Source organism: Hyla sarda, chromosome 1, assembly GCF_029499605.1.
Source record: "Hyla sarda isolate aHylSar1 chromosome 1, aHylSar1.hap1, whole genome shotgun sequence".
Lineage (NCBI taxonomy): Eukaryota > Metazoa > Chordata > Amphibia > Anura > Hylidae > Hyla > Hyla sarda.
Window position 1 is genome coordinate 443,594,607 of NC_079189.1, and position 14,303 is coordinate 443,608,909.

Sequence of the window (14,303 nt, forward strand, 5' to 3'; positions counted from 1 at the left end):
GACTGGCAGGTTAATCACTGCAGTAAAAAAAATTTTTTGTGCAAAAACGCACTCCTCTTTTGCCACCAGAACGCTGACTTGACTAGGAGGTGAAACGCTGCTAGAAAAAGCTTGTCTGTGTAACACACAGCGCTGTCTGTCCTATCTCTCTGCATTAATAGGATGAAGTGACTAGCTGGAATATGGCTGCCGATTATATAGAGCTGTGACATCACAGGGGTGACTGGCTGCTGATAGGCTGCATCCTGCATGTGATTCAGGGTCATCCCTCCTACCCTTGTTCCCACCTTCCCAGAGTTACTTGCCCCATGTCCTCACATATGGATCTGACCTTTTAGATGCCCTGAAGCCTGGACTGCACTAAATAGAGTTTAATTAAGCAATTTGCGCGATAGAATGGTGGCAAAATTAGCATTCTTTGCGAATCAAATTTTTCATGAAATTCGTAACAAATTTGGATTTGTTATATTCGATTCGCTCATCTCTAGTAATTTTCTTCAACTAACAACAAATTATACATGGGAGTTGATATTTTATGGTATGGAAAGTAGGTAGGATAATGGGGCATTTACGGCTGTACTGCAAATAAATACAGCGCAACATGCCAAATTGTAAACAGTTGTATCATATCTACAGTGTAAACGGGCATTATTATCAGGGTAGTTTGTTGAAGGGTTGAGCAGGAAAACATCCCTGGGGTTTAGTTGGCATGGAAACTGCACGGTCTGTCTAATGAAAGAATAGTTCACCATCAAGACCACATGACAAAATGATTGAGATAAATAGAGGGCAGACTCCTCCTGGTGGCTATCAAGTGATAGCACAATCATACACTTTATTACTCTTATCTCAGACTGATAATGTCTTCGCTTCCTCAGTTTAAGATAAACCAGACGTTTTTATTTAAGTTTTAGAAATGCATAATTTTTCATGTTTTTAGTGCAGTTTATCATGTTTGCAAATGCACAATAGATAAATTACGGTTGTGCTATTCTTGAAACGGAAGTAACAAGTTTCATCTACTGCTCTAAATCTACTATTATTACACTATTAATTACAAAACAAATGTTTCACTATTTAACCCTTCTGGTCAGTATTAAGTAGTCATTGTCGATAGATTTCTGTCAGCTTTTCTTGTGCCTCTTTGTAAAACTGCTCTGCCAAGTTGCACGGAGATTGTGAGTCAAAAACTATTTTCAAATCAGAAGCAAATTCCTAACTGGATTAAGGTCTGGTTCTCCGGGATATTTGCATTGTTGTTTTTAACCCATTCATTTGTAGCTTTGGCTGTATACTTGCAGTTATTGCTGTGTTAAAGTATCAACCAATAAGAATGGGCACATAACATACAGAATTAATGAAATCAATCATATTTTATTAATGCATAAAAAAATAAATGTAAACAACAGAAAGTAGGCATCATATGGCACTCACAAAAACAAGTACAGAGTAGTCTGCAAAGTACAATAAGATTAGGAAAATTCGACTGTTTAAGACAAAAACTGAGCTTTCGGCCAAGTTCAATATATCACCAAAAACATATTCCCAATAGAGGAAAGAATCATAAGACTGCTCACCTGTGAAATAAGTAACTAGGACAAAGGGCGCTGGAAACAAAATGTTCCTGCCGGACGGGCGATGACATCACAATGTCTTTAATGACAGTGTGCATGCGCACTATGTTACTGTGATAGCTGTGATCAAAGTGCACATGCGCTGCTAGAAAGTTTCTGGTAGTGCATGCGCACTTTGGTTACAGCTGTTTCTATTCAGTTATACACTGCGTGGTGCATGCGCACTTTGGTTACAGCTGTTTCTATTCAGTTATACACTGCGCACAGGCCCTGTTTATACCCACAGTCCACTTCTGCGTATGTAACGCAAGACATTGTGGCGTCATCTCTCTGAAGTCATTTTACCTGTTTTCATCACACATATCCCAGATCCTACTAAAACAATACTTCCACAATCACTTACCATGCTATACAGAGGGGTTTATATGTTTTTAGTGATATGTTGAACTTGGTCAAAAAGCTCAGTTTCGGTCTTATCCAGTCTATAACCTTCTTTCACTTCAAAATTCAACTTCCTGCCCAACAAACAGGTAAGAAAAACACACACATGCTGCCAAAACATATAACACATGTATTTTGCAAAAAAGAAAAACTTACAAAGAAGATGCCATATAGTAAAAAAAAATTAACCACCGGAGTACCCCTTTAATGATCATTTAGATATGTGACAGTATTCAGGTGAATATGTATTCATTTAACCATAATTGCAACTATAACTGTAATAAGTGCAGTTTGCTTGTAGATATTTTTGTTTGCTCCTTTGTATTTACCTCCTTTGATCACAGTAAACAGCCTACTTAAAGGGGTTATTCACAATAAGGTAATTTAATATGTACCTGCCAGACAGTAATGGACATGCTTAGGAAAGATCTTTGCTTGTCCTGGGGCTAAAGGGCTATGTTGTGAGATTATTATAACGCTAAGTCTTTCTTTTTGTGAACTGGCTATTTCCTGTTGGAGTTCCCTCCCTTGAACTACAAGCCCCATAATTCCTCGTCAGCCACCCCACCCATTAAAGCACAAAGGAGCTGCATTTCATGCAAAAGACCAGTGTTTTCGAACCGGGGTGCATCCAGCTGTTGCAATAATACAATTACTTGCAGAATGATCTCCATCCCACCATGCAGTCGCTCCACCCGTTGAAGCAAATACAGGCTTCCTTTCATTACCTGACTAGTGATGTAGTGTCTCGGGCCACACTGCAACCTGGGAAAACTTAAGACAACACTCATTTTGTATGCTGTTAAAAATAAACTTTGGGACAAAAATCACAAACCACCATCAAAGACAGGTACAGACACTATATTATGAACTACACTATTTTTACAGCCCCTGCAGTACAGTCAAATGAAATGAACTACATTATTTTTACAGCCCCTGCAGTACAGTCAAATGAAAAAAAAAAATCCTGGAATACCCCTTTAATGGAACATTAAACCATGAACATACTTTTATAATAGCAACCTAAACATTAAGCTTTATTTGTGCAATATGTGCAATCACTGTTCATTTATTATACACTTTCCCATTTACTGGAAGAAAAAGCTAAATAAATATTGGAAATCAATATCTGACACAGAGCACCAGAGGGTCTTCACAGACATTTTATAAGCCTTCTGTAATAGAGTGCTCCAGGAACATAGCCAACTAGAATGTAATATGTAAGCGATTTTGTTGGTTTAATGCCAGTGAGGATGTCAGAAAGTACACAAGAGAACACAAAATATAGTCACAGATACATATAGAACTTAAAGGGTTTATTTTATGGTTGTACAGGTAGAGAAAAGGGGCTCTCTTCTTTGATCTTGAACATAGTGTAAATATAAAAGCGGCTCTTGTTCTCCCCCCCCCCTTTTTTTTTTTTTTTTACCTGATAATGACCCATTTCAGGAACGATAAGAACAAAAGTGCAAAAGTAAATATTAACACAATATTCAGAATGGATGTGAAATGACTTATGTTTTCGTCTATAGTTTACACGGTGTCATTAAAGAAGATATGAAATAAAAGAACAGAACAGAATGAGCTCCATAGTGAAACATCATCAGCGGATAATCCCAGTAAGGAGAAAGTTGTGCTTACCGCACAACAACTAAACTCACACACAACAATGGTTTAGGTGAGTGAGACAAAAGTTCAGTCCGGGGCCCTCCTGCTGATAGACAACAAATGATGGGAGACTTCTTGCGGGCGCTGCAGGATAAAGAATTGTCGCTGGCTGGAACAACCACAGATGTAGAGAAACGGTTTATTCAGAACAATGCAACGCGTTTCACCGCGCATGCGCGGTGAAATGCGTTGCATTGTTCTGAATAAACCATTTCTCTACACCTGTGGTTGTTCCAGCCAGCTCCTATTCTTTATCCTGCAGCGTCCGCAAGAAGTCTCCCATCATTCATTAGAGAAGATATGGGCTATTACGTGGACCAGTAATAGGCGCTGTGAAATATCAGTGGAGTTATCATGATATTTGAGACTGATTAATGGATTACACAATTACTGGGATCATTTTAAATGACTGTAGCATTGCCCAGGAGCTGTCTGCTCAATCACAGCTCTTTATCCCCTGATTAAGTGATGCAGATTTATTCCCAGGCAACCTTGTATTACAGAAGATTAGCGAGCCACAAATCCAAGCAAGACACTTTGCAAGTTATTTATCAAGTGATACAAAACGGGCACTCGGAGCAAACACTTCCTGGAAAATTTGCTTGCGCTTGTCAAGGGCAATTTAACAATGTTCTTCTCACCACTGTTCATACCTCAGGCTTTACTGATGATCAAATGTCAGGACACTGGTATTATTTATCTATGTATTGAGAAAACACAGAACAAATGAGGAATCAACATAACTATACAGGAATGAAATGCCATACATGTGATGGTTAATGCTACATTTGAATGACATGGAAATTATATTGCAATTGTAAATGAGAATAGAGATGAAAATTCAAAAAGAAAATACCATAAAAAAATTGAGGGTTTTATATAGGTTATTCACAAATAATACATTGCTTTAAAGGGGTACTCCGCCACTGGCATCTTATCCCCTATCCAAAGCATAGGGGATAAGATGTCAGATTGCCGCAGTCCCGCTGCTGGGGACCCCGGGGATCGCCGCGGTTCCCGCCATCATTACTGCACAGAGAGAGTTCGCTCTGTGCGTAATGACGGGCGATACAGGGGCCGGAGCAGCGTGACGTCATGGCCCCACCCCTCATGACATCACAGCCCGTCCCCTTAATGCAAGTCTATGGCAGGGGGCGTGACGACCACCACGCCCCGTTCCCATAGACTTGTATTGACGGGGGCGGGCCGTGACATCACGAGGGGCGGAGCCGTGACGTAACGATGCTCCGGCCCCTGTATTGCCCATCATTACGTGCAGAGCGATCTCGCTCTGCGCAGTAATGATAGCAGGGTGCTGCAGCAGCAATCCCGGGGGTCCCCAGCAGCGGGACCCCGGCGATCTAACATCTTATCCCCTATCCAAAGGATAGGGGATAAGATGTCTAGGGGCGGAGTACCCCTTTAATGGCTTTATTATGGATTTCATACTAAGTATACTCTTGGAAATTTTAGATACGTATAGGTATCTTCCAATGAAATAAATTGGAGATTATGAAATGGCCATATCTAGTCTCTGGACAGATATTTTAAAGAAGATTCCAGCACTTCATGCATCCAATGCATACATTAATATGCTTAGGAATCATAGTTTTCACTGTATATTATACATGTTATAATTTAAAGGGGTACTCCTCCTCTAGACATCATGTCCCCTACCCAAAGGATAAGGGATAAAATGTCTAGGGGCGGAGTACCCCATTAAACCTTAGATTACCCCTTTCAATTACCCTGATCAAATATGGGGTCAGATTTATGAATCTGTCCAAGATAAAACACCTGTCTGGTTTTGTCCAAAGTAACCAATTACATTTCAGCTTTCACATCTTCAAAAGTTCTGGAAAAGTGAAAACTGAGCTGTGATTGGTTGCTGTGTGCAAATCATTCAAGTTTCTTTCTTGTACAGATTGATAAATCTGGTCATGGTATTTTTTTCAATGGGTATTTCTAAAATTATGTTTATTAAGTTACTAGTGTATTGTTTTCAAAAGAAGGCTGCACTGTTAGGCTGGGTTCATACACTCTATTTACCTTTTTTGGGACTTATCTTGAGATATATATTGGTTAAAAGTTTTACCAAAATCCGGAGTGTAACCAACACAGACAGAAACTTTAATGGAAAGATTTGCACCCTTTTAAGAATTTGGAACAAAAGTCTGGTTTTGGTGAAACTATTGATGAAAAATAAATCCCAATACTGTGTGAAATACAACCTTATTGTGTGCACAAAATGCATTGAGAAGCCAGGACAGGGATTAGCCCTATTGAATAAAGCTAATCTGTATCCCAAATTTGTGGAAAAGGTTGGTGAAATGCAATGCAGAGATTAAAGGGTATACCTACATTTTTTGCAAAGCATTTGTTTGTCTGCTTTCTAAGTTTGCTATGTGGATTTACCCTTAACTGCTGTTCTGTGTACATTGTTCACATATTGGGGTTTATTTACTAACGTGATCCCGACTCTTTTTTCTCAGGTTTTGCGCCCAAATTGTGTCGCATATTCCATGCGACACGATTTGTGCCCAAAAAACCAAAACCCGCCAGTTTACAAGAAAAACCCGAAAAGGGGGGGTGGTCACGGGATAAATTGGGCCTGATCCCGTTAAAAGGGCCGTGTCCCCGACAGTTTTGAAAAATTCCAACATATTCACTAAGGTTTTCACAGAAAATGTGGTGGATTTGAGCTGGGAAAAACCCTACAGATCAAAACAGTTGTCAAAAAAGCAAAACTTAAGGAAAAGTGCAAAATGTAGGGAAACCTTAGTAAATACCTTGGGAAAATACCTGTCAGAAATCAAAACCCACAAAGAAAACTCCACTCTTAGTAAATTTGGACAGAATACAAACAACATCTTCTAAGTCAACTAAATGTTTCAGTGTTAGAACATTGTATTTTTGGTGAGAGTAGGTGGAAGATTTCAAGCCTCACTGCACAGATCTGTTATTAGTTAGTGAAGGAAATGAAGGATAATTGTTCTAGAATGTAGCACAGCTGCTTTCAGGAGATTTCATTACGGTTTCGGAAAGGCTGCTGTTTCATCTCATTGCTGGTCATTTAGTTGCTATGTTAAAGGAGTTTCCCGGGAAAACACTCTGATAGCCTATCCTTGTTTGTTTAGACACAACGGCAGATTATTCTCCATTTTATAGAGAAAGAAAAAAGGCATGTAGATTGTTGGGCTTAAAAAGGTACATACCTTAACAACAGACCATGCAGCTACTATTGAGGCTATTGGAGAAAGGGGGCACAGTCCTTGTTAGTCCTATCTTCCTTGCCACTTGTTGGCAAGAAACCTTGCAGGCAGCTGTCCAAAGGTATTGCTTTGTTACCAAACAAGGTTGGTGTGGGTGATGGCCCAAATGCCTAGGAAAGGAATTGATGCATTTAAAAAAAAAATAATAATTATAGATACACAGAATGTGTCGGCAGATAAGAACCATTTGGATAAGAACCTCTGTTCACCTGACTAGTGAGGTCAGGTCTCGGCCGCATTGCAACCTGGGAAAAATCTGAGACAACAGTAATTTTTTATGTTGTTAAAAATAAATGTTGGGGTGAAAATCACAGAAGAATTTTGAGAAAACAGTTACATACAGGTACAGACACTATATTATGTACTACACTAACTTTACAGCCCCTGTTGCATAGTCAAATAAAAAAAAATCCTGGAATACCCCTTTAAGGTCCTTTAATCTTTCCTGGTAAATTTTATCCTGCAATCCATGTACTAGTTTAGTAGCTCTTCTCTGAACTCTCTCTAGAGCAGGGGTTCGCAACTGGTAGTACACCACCGTTTGTGTGGGGGTCCGCCGATGTGATGACAAATACCAGCCATGCATTGGCCAGTATTTGTCAGCACAGAGAGGGGAATGGCCGTGGCAGCTCTCTGTAAAGTACTGTGGCTGCAGCTCCGGCCGTGGCTACTTTATGGGACCTGTGTGGTTGCCAGGCAGACGTGTGACGTCCCCTGACCTTGCGCGGAGGTGCCGCACAGTGCCGGAGGACGTCACCCATCAGTGTGGCCAGCCGACCAGGACTCCGGGAGCGGGATGCACTGTTTACCCGGACAGGCCGGGTAATGTTAAAGAAAAAAAAAAAGTTAAAACTAAGTGTATGGGAGGGAGGGATGTTATTGTATGTATTTTATGTATGTATGTATGTATTAGCCTGGGAGGATGGGGGGGGGGGGATAAATAATGGCACAAGGGCATTAAGATGGAGGGGGAAGGGATAATGGCAAAAGGCAATAAGAGGGAGGGGGAAGAAATAATGGCACAGGGGGATTAAGATGGAGTAGGGTAATGATTATCCCCCTCCCCTCCATCTTAATCCCCTTGTGCCATTGTTCCCGCCTTCATCTTTATCCCCTTGTTCCATTATTCCCCCCTCCCTCTGATCCTATTTTGCCATTATCCCTCCCCCCTCCATCTTAATGCCCTTGTGCCATTATTCCCCCCTCTGTCTGATCCCATTTTGCCATTATCTGATAGTGTAAAAAGGGGATCAGAGGGAGGGGGGAATAATGGCACAAGGGGATTAAGACGGAGGTGTGATGATTAACCCCCCCCCCCTCATCTTAATCCCCTTGTGCCGTTATTCCCCCTCCCTCTGATCCCCTTTTGCCATATTGGATAATAATGCCATTATTCCCCCCCTCCAACTTAATCCCTTGATTAAGATGGAGGGGGGGGGGGGGGGGTGGTAATGGCAAAAGGGGATCAGGGGGAAGGGGGGAATAATGGCCCAAGGGGATTAAGTATCACATTAGTAAAAAGGTAAGCATACACCATTATGAAAATGAGTAATTTTATGATACTTTCACCTTTGAGGTTACAGTTGGGAAAAAGAGAACCACTGCTCTAGAGTATCTATCCTTTTGGAGATACGGCCTCCAGTACTGCGCACAATACTCCAAGTGAGGTCTCACCAGTGTTCTGTACAGCGGCATGAGCACTTCTCTCTTTCTTCAGCTTATACCTCTCCCTATCCATCCAAGCATTCTGCTAGCGTTTCCTGCTGCTCTATTACATTGTCTTCCTACCTTTAAGTCTTCTGAAATAAATACTCCTAAATCCCTTACCTCAGATACTGAGGTTAGGACTGTGTCTAATATTCTATATTCTGTTTCAGGGTTTTTACGCCCCAGGTGCATTATCTTGCCAGAGTTCTGATAATTATTTTGTTGCACTTCTTATACCACCTTGCCCCTGGGGTTAATACCATCTTGCCCCATCCACCTACACCGCTACACCCTGTGGTCCCGCCATCACCGTTGGTCACCACATCAGTTTCCATGTTTCATAACTATGTTGATCAAGGAAATAGAGCAGGTATTTACATTCTGGTTCCTTAACAGCTTAACAAATGAATAAGAAATAAAGTTCTCTCAGCTCACCTCCTCCACGGTCTGCAAGGACTCGAGCCCGGCCAGGCTTGGTACTTGTGAGTAAATGAAGAAAGGTAGTCCAGCAGTCCCTTAAAACGTATATCCTTTATTGAACTTGTTCTTTAAAAATACAGAGCACACACCATGCACCTTCACCTGGTCAGCAAACTACTCCTATGGACGCGTTTGGAACGCATGCGCGTTCTTGATCACCACCTCAAGAACGCGCATGCGTTCGAAACGCGTCCATAGGAGTAGTTTGCTGACCAGGTGAAGGTGCATGGTGTGTGCTCTGTATTTTTAAAGAACAAGTTCAATAAAGGATCTACGTTTTAAGGGACTGCTGGACTACCTTTCTTCATTTCCTTAACAGCTTACAGCTGATCATATCATTGCAATGTTAAAGTTGCTCTGGCATGTATAGCTTGCTCTGCAACGGAATGCGAAGAAGTTAATTCCTTTGTTTTTGCAGTCAGTAGCCTTTATATGTTGTTTAAAGCTCTTTCTCATTACTGACATGAGAATGTGGAGTAGAAACATGAGACGTTAAACTGATCTGAACATCATATTCCTTTCACAATTATGTTGCAGGATAAGCTTTGAAGAAGGTTGAAGGACTGACTCTATTGTACTATGAAACCAACAGGAAATCAGGGAAAATCAAGGACCATGCAGACACCATTTTAGTCTGGCTGCTTGTTAAGTGATTAAAGATACTATGTGATATATTGTAATGTTGAAGAGAAAATAACATAAAAATAAGTATGTACAGAGTATCTACATATACACTCACACTTTGTAATTTCAGAATATTTTAGAATATCTAAACAAAACAAATACAGATACATGTAGCCAGATGAAGACAATCCAATCTCCTATCATTTTAGAATTAAAGTATAACTAGTAAAATACATAACCATAATAAGGTATGATATATGTGATAATAAAAGACTAATAATACCCAATGATGCATGGATTAATAGAGTGAGACAGAGGACCTGTGATCAACCCCCAAAAAATGAGAATGTAATTGAACTGCATTGATCTGTGTAACCTGCACTTGATTGATAAAGGCAGGCAGTATAAATTACAGATTCGCAAACTGCTAGGAAGGAGAGGTAAGCCCTCTGACTACTTCTACAGTGGATCGAACAACCCGACCCCCTTGGAATCAACCCCACTAGAACACCAGGGATGGTTTAAATGTTTATTTAGACTGCGCTGTCAGCTTTGATAGCAGCAAATTAAAGGGTTAATAGCCTGCCATTCAATCACCGCATGCCGACTATTAGCGACGGCCGCCAGCTACTAAAATCAGCTGAGGGTCACCAGGTATGGAGCAGCTGGAGTCAGGAGCCTGCTCCATACACCCTGAGCGGTACCATGACAGACAAGATTCGTCATGGTTTGCGAAGGGCTTTAGTATTTAAGGAATAGCACAGTCCAACCTTATCTGAGGTATGGCTTATTTTCTTTCATATTTATAAAAAATAGTCCTTTCAAGTTCCATGCCTGTTTGACCACCTCAAAAAAAAAAAGAGCAGCATTGTTTTTGCTACACATTTCTTCACAGCTAACCATGTGTAGCTATGAAGTTTATTGTAAACCTTGCGATTTAAAACTGCAGCAAATAAATATCTATATGTAGTATGTACTGATTTCTGTACTGATTGCAGAGATCACAGCAGGGAATAGAGTGCTGTGCTTCTGTAATTGAACAGCTGCTTAGTTCTCTCTGTGGTTGCACAGAATAATTTATGAGTGCATGTTCACATGGCTTAAAATCGTGTGCTTTTTGGCTCAGGAAACACGCCAAATTGCGTGTCAAAAACGACGTGGTGTCATCTTTGAAAACTCAGTTCTATTGACCTCAGTGGGCAATGATATGTCACTTCAGTGCTGAACCCAACCCCTTTCTGTCCGTGGCTTTGAGAGACCTGTGGCACTAATAGTAGTAATGTTGAATTTACTATACACATTGTATATTGAGCGTATTGTACTTAGAATGGGAACACGATATGAACATATTTCACTGCTTACATCAGTTTGTAAATACTAGTAAGATCTGGTTCCAGTCTTCTATGGCAGTGTCAGGAACTTACCTGGCCACATTCCTGCACCATGCCCACTTCTGGCTCTAGCGTCGGTGCTGGCGCCTCATGTCTGCCAATAGCATGTCTATATAATTAGGTGTCTACTGGACACAGAAATATTGGTCTTTCTTATTTCTCAGATTTCCTGGTACTCTGACTGGCTGCTTAAAAACATAGAATGTGTCGGCAGATAAGAACCATTTGGCCCATCTAGTCTGCCCAATAATCTGAAAACTATGAATAGTCCCTGGCCCTATCTTATATGAAGGATAGCCTTATGCTTATCCCATGCATGTTTAAACTCCTTCACTGTATTTGCAGTGACCACTTTTACAGGAAGGTTATTCCATGCATCCACTACTCTCTCAGTAAAGTAATACTTCCTGATATTACTTTTAAACCTTTGCCCCTCTAATTTAAAACTATGTCCTCTTGTGGTAGTTTTTCTTCTTTTAAATATGATCTCCTTCTTTACCATGTTGATTCCCTTTATGTATTTAAAAGTTTCTAGCATATCCCCTCTGTCTCTTCTTTTTTCCAAGCTATACATGGTAAGGTCCTTTAACTTTTCCTGGTAAGTTTTATCCTGCAATCCATGTACTAGTTTAGTAGCTCTTCTCTGAACTCTCTCTAGAGTATCTATATCCTTTTGGAGATATGGCTTCCAGTACTGCACACAATACTTCAAGTGATGTCTCACCAGTGTTCTGTACAGTGGCATGAGCACTTCTCTCTTTCTACAGCTTATACCTCTCCCTATACATCCAGGCATTCTGCTAATGTTGCAGCTCTTACATTATCTTCCTACCTTTAAGTCTTCTGAAATAATTACTCCTAAATCCCTCTCCTCAGATACTGAGGTCAGGACTGTGTAAAATATTCTATATTCTGCCTGAGGGTTTTTACGTCCCAGGTGCATTATCTTGCACTTATCCACATTAAATTTCAGTTGCCAGAGTTCTGACCATTCTTCTAGTTTGCCTAAATTATTTTCCATTTGGCGTATCCCTCCAGGAACATATACATATCTTTGTGTCATCAGCAAAAAGACATACCTTACCATCGAGACCTTTTGTGATATCACTAATGAAGATATTAAACAATATTGGTCCCAGTACAGATCCCTGAGGTACCCCACTGGTAACAAGACCTTGCTCTGAATATAATCCATTGACTAAAACCCTTTGTTGTCTGTCATTCAGCCACTGTCTAATCCACTCAACAATATGGGAGTCCAAGCTCAATGACTGTAGTCTATTGATAAGTCTTCTATGTGGGACAGTTTTTAAAAGCCTTACTAAAATCTAGGTATGCGATGTCTACTGCCCCTCCGCCATTTATTATTTTAGTCACCCAGTCAAAAAAATCAATAAGATTTGTTTGACATGATCTCCCTGAAGTAAACCCATGTTGTTTTTCATCTTGCAATCCATGGGATTTTAGATGTTCCACAATCCTATCCTTTAGTAGGGTTTCCATTAATTTCCCCACTATTGATGTCAGACTTACTGGCCAATAGTTGCTACTACCTTTCTTGTGAATGGGCACGACATTTACTAATTTCCAATCTTCGGGGACGACTCCTGTTACCATTGATTGGTTAAATAAATCTGTTAACGGTTTTGCTAGCTCACCACTAAGCTCTTTTAATAATTTTGGGTGTATCCCATCAGGCCCCTGTGATTATTTTGTCTTTACTTTAGACAGCAAACGTAGAACCTCTTCCTCTGTAAAGACACATCCATCAACCGATTCCTTAGTTCTCCTCTCTAATGGAGGTCCTTTTCCTTATTTTTCTTCTGTAAAAACTGAACAGAAGTATTCATTAAGGCAGTCCAAATATATCCCTCAGTACTTAGTCTAGTGTAAGAACTGTTGACCAGTTAGGGGGGGGGGGGCACCATTTAGAGCTGATCATCCAATCAGTTAAGGACAATGTCTGGAATCAGTTTAAAGGTTCATTTCTTGCTACCCCATGTGACTGGCAGCCTTCAATCTTTCAACATCCAGCTCACATGGTGGCAGCTTTGGCCTGCTGTTATTGAATTAATGTCATTTACCCCAATTCCATCTCCTCCCTCCCACTACCGTTCCTTGTAGTACTCTGTCTGCATCTACTCCCTCTACAACCTCCAATGGCTGTTATCTACTGTTAACACCAGGCCCTGTAACCACCTTTATTGACCACTTCACTATCTGGCTCTTAAAACTGCCCCCAAGTCCAGAACCTAGCTCACCCTAATAGGACCTTAAATATCTTGACATTCACACACACTTGACCTAGTCCCATCCCAACTCATTCCTGACCTTAAAGGGGTACTCCAGTGGAAAAAAAATGTTTGCAATTTGATTGGTGCCAGAAAGTTAAACAGATTTGTGAATGACTTCTATTTAAAAATCTTAATCCTTCCAGTAATCAGCTGCTGTATGCTCCAGAGGAAGTTGTGAAGTTCTTTCCAGTCTGACCACAGTGCCCTCTGCTGACACCACTGTCTGTGTCAGGAACTGTCCAGAGCAGGAAAGGTTTGCTATGGGGATTTGCTCCTACTCTGGACAGTACTGGAAGGGTTATGATTTTTAAATAGAAGTAATTTACAAATCTGTATAACTTTCTGGCATCAGCTAATTTGAAAACATTTGTTTTCCACTGGAGTACCCCTTCAATGAAGTGTTTATTTTAGCCCTTTCATAAATCTTCAATAGAGGCACCGAGGGAGTGGCGGGTGGTAAGTAGATGTTTATTTTAATTGTATTTTTCTAAATGACAGAATGGGAATATTGATAAAAAAAAACATCCCAGATTACTCATTTAGCTGCTCAGAGATGACCAGCTGTCTGTATCTGTATCCTTCTATAATTTCACGCTCAGTGTACTTGTGTTGATATGTTATGACATGTATTTTAACCCCTTATTTGTACAATGTCCTGGAACCTATAAAAATAACTAATAATGATAGTCAATAAAAGTAACATGTTGAACTTGACAGACCTTCCTCTCTCTTAACTTCAGTTACCATGTAGAAGGATCGTTGTCGCTCCATGCTGTAAACCAACAATGGTTTTCTTTTTAACCCATTAGAACAAGATGCCATATTTCAGAGATCAGTAAAATCATTTATTGC

At 40.4% G+C, this 14,303-nt stretch overlaps 1 long non-coding RNA gene across 1 annotated transcript; it reads left to right on the plus strand.

Moving 5' to 3' along the window:
- Positions 1-1,683: 1,683 nt before the first annotated feature.
- On the plus strand, positions 1,684-10,045 carry LOC130309641 (uncharacterized). The gene is made up of 3 exons (XR_008858292.1): positions 1,684-2,104; positions 3,548-3,693; positions 9,680-10,045. It is a non-coding gene; the product is annotated as an uncharacterized LOC130309641 (long non-coding RNA).
- The last annotated feature ends 4,258 nt before the right edge of the window (positions 10,046-14,303 follow it).